The sequence below is a fragment of the Haliotis cracherodii genome, unplaced genomic scaffold (genome assembly GCF_022045235.1).
Source record: "Haliotis cracherodii isolate W230 unplaced genomic scaffold, xgHalCrac1.p SCAF_4, whole genome shotgun sequence".
Taxonomy (NCBI): domain Eukaryota; kingdom Metazoa; phylum Mollusca; class Gastropoda; order Lepetellida; family Haliotidae; genus Haliotis; species Haliotis cracherodii.
This window is the reverse complement of record NW_027266297.1, coordinates 5,274,477-5,289,898: the sequence shown is the minus strand read 5'-3', so window position 1 is coordinate 5,289,898 and position 15,422 is coordinate 5,274,477.

The following is a 15,422-nucleotide window of genomic DNA, read 5'->3' as shown; positions in this document are numbered from 1 at the left end:
AAAGGATAAAGGTGATGGGGACAAGTGATATCGCGGATATGTTTAAAGGGACTCGCTCACTCGCTGGCTCTTTCTGCTATATCATCAGAGACACAAGCACTAAAACCTGCCGTTTGATCTTGTTGATTAGTAGTGAGTGAGTGAATAGGGTTTTACGCCGCTTTCAGCAATTTTCCAGCAATATCACGGCGGGGTTGTTGATTAATAGGTTTCATATGTCATGTCTGTTAGTGATTATGTGTCGTTATACATTTAACCGGCTTTATATATCCCAGCATTTCCAAGGCAGTTTTGACCATTATTCTCTCATCACCATTAACTTCACAAGTCAAGATGGGGCGCTCTTGAATGCCATCGTTGTAACTATTGCTGCTTTTACATGTCTGCCTATAGTTAGCTAGATGGAGGTTATTGGTTCACTTGGAAGTGTCCACATGTTGAAAATAAAGTCATTACATCACGTGGGTCGGGTTTAAGTACAAGTCCTGTTCAACACCGCTAACAATACAGAGAGTATTCAGGTCCCTGTTTCTACTCAGATCCAGAGGGTGTTTATAATGGATATTTGACTATGTTTACTATCATTATGAATACAACAAGAACGAACATACATTCACATATTAACATCATCACTTGGATGATAGAATAAATATTATTCATAGAAAAAAATGAAACGACTGAACAACAGTATCTTTGTTTGACATGGCGATATGAGATTAGTGAATTACTGTGGAGATTTAGCGTGCCTTGTCTCCACTAACTCACACGACAAGCATAAGAGACTTATATGGCGCTCTAAACCCATCGCCCCTGTGCACACATGGTTAAGCAAGGATTCACCAGCCCTACAACATGGCCGCCGCATGAATCGATCTCGCCCCACACGAGATGTCCCAAGTCACGCGATATCAGATACTGTGATTTAACACCACATGACTGGATATCACCCAAGACTGGATTTTCCGATGATACAGACGCATCCATACTCTGGGAACTTTTATATTTTGATGTTTTTTCGTATGTTGTTGGGACTGCTGCTTATTGGTTGTGAGCTGTACGTACAACCAACAACTCAATTTATAAAAATAAATAAATGTATTATGACAGACATCTATATGATAATGAAACAGTCTGACAACAGTTTCAACGATAATAATAATGTTCCAATATCTAGCATGACGGGAAATATCACGAGGAAGTCTCGTGAGGGAGGTTTGACATGTCTGGGCTATGAAGTCATAGGTCAGTCCAGCTAGAGCCCATTCACAACATGCTGGGGAGGTCTTGGTACATTTGCCTTCAGTGACGACGCATTATAGTGTTATAAAACATGATAGGCAATTGTCTCTTTTTGAAAGTACGTTAAAATGTTGAAAAAAAAAGATGATTGTAAAATGTAAAACACAACATGGAAGGGATTAATGAAAAGTGACGTATACAAGAAAAGTCAACAAATTGAAAAGAACAGATACATGACATTGGCTATTTTGATAAAATGTTTAACATATATGTGGGCTTTTTTATAAATAACATTCACGTATTAAAATAGGAAGACGAACAGAACTATGATTTAAAAACATATTGCTTGCAGTTTATTTTAAACCGCACAATATATTATTACAATGAATATCATTTTTATTTTACACATTGTTTGTGATATTAAGGTCAAAATTTGTTACAATGAATGATTGTAAAATGCATAAACACATTGCATGTTGTAAAAAAGCGTTCGAATGAAAACGTAATATTGAAAGAATTAATGAAACATGATATAAACAGAAATGAAAACATGGTAATTTAACTATGCCTAAAAGTATTTGGTGTTCACAGGAAAATTTAGTTTTTAGTTCTTACGTGAAAACATGAAACAGTGTTGACATGGGCACATGATACAGTGTTGACATGGAAACATGATACAGTGTTGACATGGAAACATGATACAGTGTTCACATGGAAACATGATACAGTGTTGACATGGAAACATGATACAGTGTTCACATGAAAACATGATAGAGTGTTCACATGGAAACATGATACCGTGTTGACATGGAAACATGATAGAGTGTTGACATGGAAACATGATACCGTGTTGACATGGAAACATGATACAGTGTTCACATGGAAACATGATAGAGTGTTGACATGGAAACATGATAGAGTGTTCACATGGAAACATGATAGAGTGTTGACATGGAAACATGATAGAGTGTTCACATGGAAACATGATACTGTGTTGACATGGAAACATGATACAGTGTTGACATGGAAACATGATAGAGTGTTCACATGGACACATGATACAATGTTGACATGGACACATGATACAGTGTTCACATGGACACATGATACCGTGTTGACATGGACACATGATACCGTGTTGACATGGACACATGATACAGTGTTCACATGGAAACATGATACAGTGTTCACATGGACACATGATACTGTGTTGACATGGAAACATGATACTGTGTTGACATGGACACATGATACAGTGTTCACATGGACACATGATACAGTGTTCACATGGAAACATGATACAGTGTTGACATGGAAACATGATACACTGTTGGCATGGACACATGATACAGTGTTCACATGGACACATGATACCGTGTTCACATGGAAACATGATACAGTGTCCACATGGACACGTGATACTGTGTTGATATGGACACATGATACAGTGTTGACATGGAAACATGATACAGTGTTCACATGGAAACAAGATACAGTGTTGACATGGAAACATGATACTGTGTTGACATGGACACATGATACAGTGTTGACATGGAAACATGATACAGTGTTGACATGGAAACATGATACCGTGTAGACATGGACACATGATACCGTGTTGACATGGACACATGATACAGTGTTGACATGGAAACATGATACAGTGTTGACATGGACACATGATACAGTGTTGACATGGACACATGATACCGTGTTGACATGGACACATGATACCGTTTTGACATGGACACATGATACAGCGTTGACATGGAAACATGATACAGTGTTGACATAGAAACATGATACCGTGTAGACATGGACACATGATACCGTGTTGACATGGACACATGATACAGTGTTGACATGGAAACATGATACAGTGTTGACATGGACACATGATACAGTCTTGACATGGAAACATGATACTGTGTTGACATGGACACATGATACCGTTTTGACATGGACACATGATACAGCGTTGACATGGAAACATGATACAGTGTTGACATAGAAACATGATACAGTGTTGACATGGAAACATGATACCATGTTCACATGGAAACATGATACAGTGTTCACATGGACACATGATACTGTGTTGACATGGACACATGATACAGTGTTGACATGGAAACATGATACAGTGTTGACATGGAAACATGATACCGTGTTGACATGGACACATGATACCGTGTTGACATGGACACATGATACAGTGTTGACATGGAAACATGATACAGTGTTGACATGGACACATGATACCGTGTTGACATGGACACATGATACCGTGTTGACATGGACACATGATACCGTGTTGACATGGACACATGATAGAGTGTTGACATGGAAACATGATACCGTGTTGACACGGACATATGATACAGTGTTCACATGGAAACATGATACCGTGTTGGCATGGACACATGATACCGTGTTGACATGGACACATGATACAGTGTTGACATGGAAACATGATACAGTGTTGACATGGAAACATGATACAGTGTTGACATGGAAACATGATACAGTGTTGACATGGACACATGATACAGTGTTCACATGGACACATGATACAGTGTTCACATGGACACATGATACAGTGTTCACATGGACACATGATACCGTGTTGACATGGACACATGATACAGTGTTGAAATGGACACATGATACAGGGTTCACATGGAAACATGATACAGTGTTGACATGGAAACATGATACCGTGTTGACATGGACACATGATACAGTGTTTACATGGAAACAAAATACAGTGTTCACATGGAAACATGATACAGTGTTGACATGGAAACATGATACTGTGTTGACATGGAAACATGATACTGTGTTGACATGGACACATGATACAGTGTTGACATGGAAACATGATACAGTGTTCACATGGACACATGATACAGTGTTGACATGGAAACATGATACAGTGTTGACATGGAAACATGATACAGTGTTCACATGGACACATGATACAGTGTTGACATGGAAACATGATACAGTGTTGACATGGACACATGATACAGTGTTGACATGGACACATGATACAGTGTTCACATGGAAACATGATACCGTGTTGACATGGAAACATGATACAGTGTTCACATGGAAACATGATACAGTGTTCACATGGACACATAATACGCCTAGTTCACTTTAAAACCTGGCACACGGTTTTCACATGAAAACATAACACACAGTATTCACAAGAAAGCATGACACGCTTTGTTCAAATTAAAAACGTTATACACTTTGTTCACATGGAAACACGATACACATTGTTCATGACACAACACGCAGAATTCATATGAAAACATGACACAGTTTTCACATGAAAACGTGGAATGTTGTGTTTTTTGAGCGAAGAAAGATTTTCACAAATTATTTATACATCAAAACAGTTGTGTTTGATAACTAGAATATTGTCCGTTGTGCTTAACCTAATTCACATCTGTACACAATACCAAACAATATACAATAATACAAATTAATACAAATGGAATATCTTTGAAAGAAACCCTGTTACAGAATACAATGTAATGGGTACAGTGTGTTGGGCTGTAACCATAACTATTAAAGTCCACGAAAAAGATACATATTTTGATGTGCATTTTCAGTACTGATATAAATGTTACTTGTGGCTTGCGTGAAATTAAGACATTGCTATGACGTTGTTGCTATGTAATCAGGATATATTTATTGGTAAATTGATCAACATTATACAACATGAGTTAGCAGACGGGTAACATTTTGTTTCAATGACCTGAATCAAACAAGCTGGGACTGCCAACTGACCCGAGCTTAGTGCCCCTTTAAGTGTAAACATGAATCCATTGTGTATAACTCGTGGATGGAGCTTGGGTTTTACTGCTTGACAGAAAAGAGATATTGACTGAATGAAAACGACTAGTTTGCCTTTGGTTTGCCACACAGATGGTTGGCTGGGCATACTGGGGTCCTGATACAACTGTGCGGCTCCTTCTTGTAAAAAGAGGGTTGCCGGGGTAGCCGAGTGGTTAAAGCGTTCGCTCGTCACACCGAAGGCCAGGGTTGGAGTGCCCATATGGGTACAGTGTGTGAAGCCCATTTCCGGCGTCCCTCGCTATGATGTTGCTGTTATATTGCAAAAAGCGGCGTAAGGCCCAAATCACTTATTCACTCTATCACTCTTAAAAAGACATGACCAAATATTTCCAGAAAAGTAAATGGTCAGTCAATTTTTCTATAAGAAAAATAGAAGTGTTCTCGAAAACAACTGTGTGAAATAATTTGCCCTCATTTTTTTCAAAACAAATAAATTGTTCGCTTGATGTTCTGAAAATAAACATGTCGTAAACACATAGAATTGTAATATGAATAGGCGGGGCCTTTACATTTGATATACACTGAGGTGCAAAAGAAACTATACCGAGAGTGTTTTTATGCAATTGAAAGAACTGTTGTTAAATTATATTACGTCCATGTAACCATCTCTCACTCCTGCAAGTTTGTAAAAAGTAACCTGTGACTGGGTATTTGGTGTAAAATAGATTGGCTCAATGAAGACGGAGTAAGGAATGAATTTGCAACCACACGACTACCTACCATGATTGAAATGTAAATTTGGGCCGAAAAAAGCATATTTTTATGTTTTTGTTGAAAGATAAGATGTCTGAGATACCCATTAGTTTTTGTGTAGTAAACTAATATTTATTAATTTAATAAAATGTAAATCAAATTAAGCTTTGAATGTAGAAGTATTCTTAGAGTGCTTACCAAGCGCCAGTACAGTTAAGTCTATTGGATATATCATCGCTAACTTAGGATATTTTCAATTGAAAATCAAACATGTGACAAAATAGGTGATAGCTGATAGGTACAGTTCATTTTGCTGCCCAGCTTAAATATGATATATGAAGCCAGTAAGGCACATCCCGCTATATGGTAAGATATGACACATTGTGACTGAAAGGGTATACCGAAAATTCAGTGGAAAAATGCCCCATCTCCAAGTCATACATCTATTCCAGTATCAGGCGTTGTGTCCGCACGTTTCAGGTTGGTACAGATCACCAGGTACACATTCTTCGAAAAAAGAGCTTGAAAACTGAGGGGTGTGGTGGGACCTTGAGAAGGTATACGGTATGAAAGGGGTGGGGGGGCAGTGACACCGTGTGTGTCGAGAGGGAATCAACAGATCAATACAGTGTTTGTATTTCAGGTGGAAACAAGCAACAACCTCGCTTCAGATGTACATAAATTCCCGTCTCCTTAACACGAAAACAAAACGTATCGATTTGACAATGGCAAATGAGTTTCGACCAAGTTTAGTTCAAACATTTGAACACATAATAACCATGATCCTATTGTCAAATTGAATTTTGTGCAAATCAGCTGAACGCCTAGATTTATTCTACACAACTAAACATAGTAAACAATGTTGGTTTAGTCTTTTCTTTTTGTATTTCCATTGGGTTTTTTTAGCCCCAAAAGTGCCAAATCTATGAGCTAAGATGAATCAAGACAAAGTTTATAAGGTGAGATTAAATGGGAAAAAATCATGAGTTTGATGTTCGCGCTTTGCAACATGTTGCAACAATTAACAAGGTCACTTCAATTTGATATTTGTTATATATTTTCATCCAAACTATCTACACTTTTAGACATACAATATATTTACGAGAACGCTTCTTTCACGTTTATTTATTTGGTAAAAATCCTATATCATACATTTGTAACGTATTTTTACGTCTTTCATGAACATAGATATATTATTTTTTAATAACAAAACCCTTATTTAATTATTTTAAATTGTATATGTTATTTATTTTGGTTACGAAAGAAGTGCATTTTATAATTATATTCTTTGTTAGTCATATATTAAAAAAACCCATTTATGAACACAATCATTTATTCATCATAAAAAGTTTAGTCTGGGTAAAGAAATCAGTGAATCTTATGAAGTGTTTCTTTGATCCAAGCATTGCGAATTGTTGAAATTGTATTACACGTTATACGTTGACATGTATTGTGTGTATGATATCTTAAAAAGAACACCGACAGTTAACATAATAATTAAACCGTAGTTCTTAAAACTAATTCTGGTTAGGAAAACAGTGTCCCAAGTATCGTCTTTTGTGGACATGTTTTGTCTTACTAAGCACATATATGATGTTTTTTTATTTGTTTTCAATTTTTCACAAAATACTGGACTTGGCTACATGATTATGTTCTCTGTACTTATTATCCAAGTCATGACGATTCGATAAATGCATGTTTACTAAAGTTATGCGTTTACAAATCGACGTCAACAATGAAGACAAAACAAAACAATATACTAAAGAAGTTATTTTTTGTTCATTGCGTGATGTATAAATAATACATCACGAGTTAAAGTGTCAAATATAGGTTTGAAAACCCACTAAAATGTATCTGTCGAATGTTTTCAATTGTATACATGTGCTACATCAAGGCCAAAACACATCCAAAGTTGTGTTCTTTTCAAGGATTATAGAATATTATCATTGTTCGACTCTAAAAATAGTTGAAGCATATCTGTGCCAATATTGTGCCTATGCCCGCACACATACGCACCGTGTGACAGGCGAGGGCTTGTGTTCCAGCCTCAGTTTGTCAATGGAGGTTGTGTTTGATTATGACACAACAAGCGATCAATGTCCATCCCTGGTAAACAGAGCTCTGAAATACACGTCCTCGCGGTGCTACCAGGGACGACCACGTGACATACCATGTGACACAAGGTTTTCGAATCCAAAACTTTGGTGGAGAATGCACGTTACTGATACGTCGATATCTCCACCGTCAACTCGGTGCACATTACTACGATCTTGTCGATTCGTTAAACCAAACGTAGAACGAGGTGTCGGTATTATGATTACATGCGCCGTATTGCATGCATAGAACATCTTGTATGGAACATCATGTGTAATTCATGTATATTCATGCATAGAACCGTATGTAATGTAATGTATGCATTCATAATGAAACATAATGTGTAGAACCGCATGTGTTGTACTATATGCTTGCATAGAACATCATGTATGGAACTTCATGTGTTGTAATACATGTATATTCATACATAGAACACCATGCGTTGAACCGTACATATTGTACTGTATGCATGCATTATGGAACATAACGCATAAAATCGCATGTTATGTACTATATGCTTGCATAGAACATCATGGATAGAACTGCAGTACAACATGCTGAGAACCTCATGCCCTAGGCCGCATTATTATACTGTATGCATGATTATAACCACTTGACAATAATGTATGACCACGTATAACAACATGCATATAACTTTGTTCTTTAACGCCGTACTGGAGTCTGGACCCGACAATCCACTGATTGATATCATGAGCATCGATCCTCGCAATTGGGATACGATAACATGCATCAACCACGTCAGCGAGCCTGACCACCCGATACCGTTATCTCGCCTTAACGGCAAGTATGGGTTGCTGAAGACCCCGGATCTTCATGGTTCTATAAATACGTCATGTATATAACTGTATCTACAGTACTACATGTGTGATTCACAGTTCTGTTGAAATGGGCAATTTGGAGTTATAAGATGGTTTTGCCGAAGAGCCACTGTTTTTGCAACACTGGTGTTAAGCCACGATCAAGGCAATACTGGTGTCAAGCCACTGTCATGACAATACTGGTGTCAAGCCACTATCAAGTCAGTGTTGGTGTCAAATCACCAACAAGTCAATGGTGTTGTCAAGCCACTATCAAGGCAATACTGGTGTCAAGTCACTATCAAGTCAATGCTGGTGTCAAGTCACTATCAAGTCAATACTAACTGTGAATGAGAGTTCTGTCGTAATCACTATTGTGCTGGTGAAGCTTCATATGAATTATTCCAGAGCATGATATTATATCTGTGGTGTGATAGTATAGTATTTAAGTCTCTGATGGGGTAATATAATAATGTATGAATGATGTGATGGTGTAGCGTAAGGGATGGGGAAGGATGTCCTATAGCCTGTTTCAGTGCATACTAGGCAAAAGGGGAAGTGTAAGCCAACTAGTACGCTACCAGCTGAACTTACACAATACAAACAAATAGTACAGTACTAGCCAAGTGGGTTGTCAGTACTAACACACAGGGTCGGGAAATTGGCGTCGTAGGGACTGAAATAGGGCAGTACAGCAGTAGCGTGCTGGTGTGTACATAACCATCAAGGATACTTACACATATGATTTGTGTTTGGCGAAACAAACATTGTCCGTCTTTTAAAAGAAGTTTATGACGATGTGGGTCAATATAACTAGAAGCCTCTATTGTGATATATACTATCTACTGGAATAGTGGCATGCATATGGGTACATTTAAGTATGCGTGGCAATGTTTACAGGGGACATAAGCAATACCATGTTTGGAAGAGGCATACATTAACTTCAGTCGTGAAAGTGATGACTTTGAACAGAAAGTCTTATAAACTACTATTACTACAACTACTACTACTACTACTACTACTACTACTACTACTACTCTCATCAACAAGTGTTTGATATTGTTGATATCAAAAGTGACAAGGGTGAAATCAAAATTATTCACATAAGTGATGTAACTCGATTGTGACGTCATGATAACCGATGACGTCACAATGGTCTGTGAAGCATTGTGATGTAATTTCATTATAGCTATATCTCTAAAGAGTTATTGCTTAATTTCACCCAAGTGATATCTCGCGTGGGGGCAAATATTGGATTTAATGTACATATTTGCACACTACTACTACTACTACTACTACTACTACTACTACCACTACTGCACGCCGATAAAAATGCGACGATACACAACCAACCACAAATTCCAATCTGATGCTGCTGCTATTGCTGCTTCTACTACTACTGCCACTACTACTACTACTACTGCTGCTGTCGCTACTACTACTGCTGCTGCTACTGCCGCTACTACTACTGCTGCCATTGCCCCTGCCGCCAGTACTACAACTGCTGCTACTACTACTGTTGCTACTACAACAGCTGCTGCTACTACTGCTGCCGCTACTACTACTGCTGCTATTGCTGCCGCCGCCACTACTACAACTGATGCTACTACTACTGCTGCTACTACTACAACAGCTGTTACGACTACTGCTGATATTACAACTACTGCCACTGCTGATATTGCTACAACTACTGCTGCTACTGCTACTACTACTGCTGCTGCTACTTCTACTATAACTACTCACTCTATTACACAAAGGGACGGATTCCAACCGTCGGTGTTAAAGCGATATCACAGGACCCCGCCTTGTGTCATACTAACGGACAGGGATGTTGGCGGTGTTTGATGTGTATTGTCTGTTGATGTCAACACGCTGGTGAATCCGACGGTAGCAAACACCACCCACATTCTGACCCTGCCATGATAAGCCAGCACAAAGAGGGACTATCTTCAATGCATATCATTGTTCGCCAAATTCAAATGAAACATTTAACGGATATTATTTTCGGCAAAATACTAAATCAGATGATTTCTCCTTAGAAAAATAATACCTTAGTGTACTAGTATATCTCGAAACACGTCCATGGCTACATCATAGCTAGGCACGGCATGAGACAAAGAACAGGTGTTTAACAACCCCCGTATGAGATTGACAGTAGACTTCCTTTATGACAACAGCAAAACTGTCGTGTTTACATCAGTTCTGTTAAATGCAGTAAAGTAAAACTGTTTTATGTTTTTTAGAGTGGAAAAGCGGTTATCCACCGTTTTATCAGCTACTGCAAGCTAGTTCCGTGTTTTTCACTACTGAACGCTTCGTGTTAAATACTTAGATGATATACATGGTCTAAAATCAGGCTCACATATTTATGAAATCTATTTGACGAGGATAAAGAAACAGATCTGAGTGGACATTGCTGTTGTACATTTGTACCACGGTGTACGATGCATTAGTCACAATACTGCAATTTCAATATATGCTTCTAGGTAGGCATATGCTTAACAATCAATCTCAATAGCTGTTCATTAATTAATGTCTGCTCATGGATAGTTTTGAAAATGAAAATATTAAAGTTCCTTAACATCGGCACATGGTCGTATGGTATTCGTGGGGTATGGATGGTCAGTGGCCAGCAGTTAGACACAGTCTCTGTTCCGCGGCCCATCTCCAGATTACCCCGAGGCAAGGCAAACTGGAGCAGGGGCCCACAGAGCGCTCGTCTTGAGTATGGTTTTACACCGCTAATAGCAATATTCCAGCAATAGCAAAGAGTGGGGGCACCGAGGTGGGAAAGCGAACCCGGGTCTTCGGCGTAACGAGCGAACGCTTTAACCATCATGATACCCCATCGCCTCCTTACAATAGTCGTCCCATTAACACCAGTGTTTGCAATATCATTAACACCAGTGTTTGCAATATCATTAACGCCAGTGTTTGCGATAGACCCAGGGCTCCGCTCAACATAACTAATTCAGCGCTGTGGCTGTAATAACTCGCATATGTAAAGTTTGGTGGTCTCAGCGCTTAGTTCGCTTTGGGGAACGGGGAACGGAAACATATTCAAATACATTCGGGGTGAAGGGGAGATAATCACAATTTCCTTCACGTAACGGTCGGATATAACCATAATACATGCTACCTCTAATCTAACGGCTGAAGACTTTCGTACACGCCATTGCATTGTTGGGCATATCTCTGCTGTCATTCATTGTAACTCTGTTTTAAGGGTTGACGTCACACGTGTGCATAGGTCATATGATTGAATACAATCGCCACAACGTACCAGGTAAGCACCATCACACCCAGATAAGAGCCTGCGACATTATGCCCATGTGTCCAGAACAGAGGGTGCAACCTAGGCCATTGATAGGCGCGATTGTAAACTTATATAATATAAGCCATCAACTGGGACGGTCAGCGCCACTGAAGGGCTGTGAATACAGGTTTTTTACATTAAAGCATGGGAAGCGTTTTTTTCTGAACAGAGCATTGTCCCTTCTCTAGGATTATTCTGATGTATGCATTTTCAGGGATAGTACTTCTGTAATTACTTTTCCCTGTGAATGTCTTTATAAAATAATTATCACTTTGTTTGTTATTTAACGACGCACTCAGAAATATTCCACCTGTATGATGTCGGTCTGTAAATAGTCAAGTCTGGACCAGACAATCCAGTGATTGATATCATGAGAATCGATTAAAATAACCTTATTATCCTTTGAGTTATTTGTTTTGTTCGTTTAACACCACACTCGGCAATATTCCAGCCGAATATTATCCAATGATTGACATCATGAGGAACGATCCACGCAATTGGGATACGATGACATGCATCAACCATGTCAGCGAGCCTGACCACCCGATCCCGTTAGCCGCCTACGACAAGCATGAGTTGCGGGAAAGGGAATAACTCAAATTGTACAAAAGCTCTGCTCTACGACAAAAGGTTAATGTGTCAACGATGTAATGATTAGGTCTGATAATTTATGCACGTGCATTTCACGCTGGAATAATGACTGCTCAGCTCTATGTCTGAAACAGCATAAACACTGATCATGGTTACCTAGGTATTATACGAGAGCTTCACTCGCTCATCGGGCTGCTGAGCGAGATTCCTCGATTATCCACTGTGTTAATGTCTCCATTCTTTTATGATAAACTATAGCGTTGAGATATTTGATATATAATACGCTGGATAACCGAGGATGATAAGTGAGAGGGTTTTTTTAATTTCGAACATTAAAGAAACTTCATATATTAACAACACTTGTGACACTTCATACATATTATATGCGTCTATACGAAACCAAATATGCACGCTATGAATGTATATATTAATTAAAAATCTCTTCGACTCGCTGTAATGACTGATGAATAGTGCAACAGTACATCCTTTGCGATGTTTTACGGTTTTCATAATTTATTATTATTATCATCATCATCATTATCATTATTATTATTACTACTACTACTACTACGATAGTTGAAATGCGGATCAGATAAGACAACTTCGGAACGGAAATGAGCTTAATACAAAATAAATCGGAAACGAAAAAGGCATGCTCATAATATGTAATTAACTATTCGTGTATAGGCAGAGGAAGAGCGCGAGTGTTGAGGAATTGTCTACAGGAGTCGTCACGTCTTGCCCTAAAGCTGGCAGTTATAGTATACAGGCATGAAAGTAAGGATGTAGTTTTGCATTGTTGGGCGTTTGCCGGAGTAACACGCCACGTTGTGAGACAACATTTTATCAAAATGAGTGAATCTACAGTGTAAACTAAAGTAGAAAGGTTCCAGTATTGAAAGTCTATAAAAAAATGTTTGTATCAGCATGTTTCTGAAACAGATACATTTTCAAAAGAGTATTTTGTGAGATTTCGACATGAATTGATATTCATTTGTTTGTTTTCTAGTGTGATGACTTTGATAAGATGAATATTGATGCTTGGGTTTAACTGAGCCATGTGGTCCCGTGGTCGTGATCACCGACCCTGTGAGGTGCCGTATCTGTCATTAAGTCTCGTCTTCAGGTATAGTGAGTGTGTGAGTGAGTTAGGTCAAAAACGCCGCTTTTTTAACAGTATTACAGTTATATCGCGGCGTGTCAGCTTAATGTGTGAGGAGTGATGCAGGTCTCAGACGTTAACAACTTCGGTGAAACCCACAAGCACGGGTATGGTGTTGACAAACCTAGAAACATAATCGGGGCGAACAGGGATTCGAACCCACAGTCATAGGTTTCTGGCGTGACCAAGGGACGCAACTCTGCACAGCGAATTGCGGCGTATACACCCATACAAGGCGTCTGAGACACACATTCCTTAAAATTAACAAATCAAAGGCCCCCAGTGAGTGAGTGTTGTTTTTACCGTTTTTAGATACATTCGAGTCATAACATAGCGCAGAACGCCAAGAATTGAGTCCATACATTGTGCTCAAGAAGGTAATCGAACGCGACGAGCGAACACTTTTACTTCTCGGCTCTCGTGCCGCCTCACAAATAAGCCATAACTTAGTAAGAATGACCATCCGCACATAGGTATGCTAGGGTAGTAAAACAAGAAAGGGAAGTAGTCAAATTCTTATTTAATTAGATCAGCTGTATACCGATGTAGATAGTGTTGATGAAATATCCCGTGGAAGCGAACTACTGGCGTTTTCATGCCGACCCAGGGGACATAACTCCAGTTCAACAGTCAACAGGAAAATGCTACTGTAGATTAATCACTGTCAATGTGGTCTTTGAGATAAAGACGGGACCCATCATAAATTAAGGAGTTGCTATCTGACTGTACACCAGCCTCCACAAACGGGGATAAACCACGTATTGAATATGACTTGGCAGAATCCTTCATAGATATTCACAAAACAAATAATACCACGACATTGATGATACGAAACCGACAAACCGACGATGTTAGTATCATAAATTATCACTAAAACATATTCGTTCGTTTAAAAGGGCAAAGAGGGAATGAATTTGGAATTATGCCAATACTTCGTTTGCGTCTGAAACTAAAGATTGAATAAAATGTGTTACTATACCTTGACATGACAGTGACGTATTACAAGTGTTAACTGGAACGCAGGGAACCTGACGGGCTCCATAACGACTTGAAACAGGTGTGGTTCACACAGGTACTGCCGGCTGATTTATGTGCTATATGCTTAGACACGTCCCACTTCAGCTAATATTGGTAGGCGTCCTTATGGAGGGGCCATAATAAACTCTCACTTAACAGCCAGCAGTGCTTCAAACACACAGAGACAGACAGACACACGCATATATAATTATATACGATGTATATATATTTTTTGTATAAACGCTGAGTTTGAATATTCACGTAAAACAATTCAAGAAAACGAAATTAAACATTGATAAAATTTCACGTTTGTCTAAACAGCCACACCTGTCACTATTGAGGATATGTAATGAGTTAATCAAATTAAGGTGGCTGTCATACCTGTCGGCGTCGTCAGGATGGGGTGGTGGTGTCGGGTATATCCACTCCCGTGGGCCATGTGGCGGGTAGATGAGTCCCACCCGGTCTCGACAGAGCAGTCTAAACCGTGACTTCACCCACCTTAGATACGTTATCAAGCCTGACCTGATACACGGCCCAACTCCAGATAGCGACATTCTCATAGAATACACTGGCAGTGGAAACAATACTCCAGATAGGAGGCTCTTGTCAGTTGCTATGG